Here is a 687-nt window from a genome sequence, read left to right as displayed (position 1 = left end):
CGCCGGAAGTGACGTACGCCACCCTGTTGCTCGCCTATTTCCGATTGAGCCCAGAGGAGTTGTCAATTTAAGACCAAAGATCCACATTGGAAACAAAAACTAAATACTGGAAATTTGAAACAGAAACAGAAAATGCTGGAAATACCCGGCAGGTTAGGTAGTATCTGTGGAGAGAAAAGCACAGTTAACGTTTCAGGTCAATGACCTTTCACCAGAACCACATTTGAAACGTTGACTCTGCAAATATCGATTCTTAATAAAAGCACAAAGATATCAAACGGAAAACCTCACAAAAGTGCCCTCTTATTTAGAGTGGCGCAAAATAGAAAGCTAAACAGTATAACAAATGAAACATATAACATTTAAATAATAAGCTCCCTCAATCATGGAAGGCCTCCAGCGTACCAGTGGATATTGTTATAATTGTATGTGTGGGCTTGAGTATTAGAGACTATATGGTACTTGAAAGTGAAACTACAAGTAACTCTGTTTTGGGGAAAACACCTGACCTAGGGGTCATTGTTAGGTAAGGTCAGATAGGCACATACAGCAGCAGTGAACAGAAGTCTTTATTGAAGCTTGTTAAATCTTTGCTAAAGTTATATCTGTGAATTCAAGTGTGAATCTTTAGCCTGAGATGTGAAGATATTGCATGTTCTTTCTCCAGGGCCATCTCGGATGGCCTCA

The sequence above is a fragment of the Heterodontus francisci genome, chromosome 20 (assembly GCF_036365525.1).
Source record: "Heterodontus francisci isolate sHetFra1 chromosome 20, sHetFra1.hap1, whole genome shotgun sequence".
Taxonomy (NCBI): Eukaryota; Metazoa; Chordata; class Chondrichthyes; order Heterodontiformes; family Heterodontidae; genus Heterodontus; species Heterodontus francisci.
The sequence above is the reverse complement of the archived record's forward strand: the minus strand, read 5'-3'. Positions refer to the sequence as shown.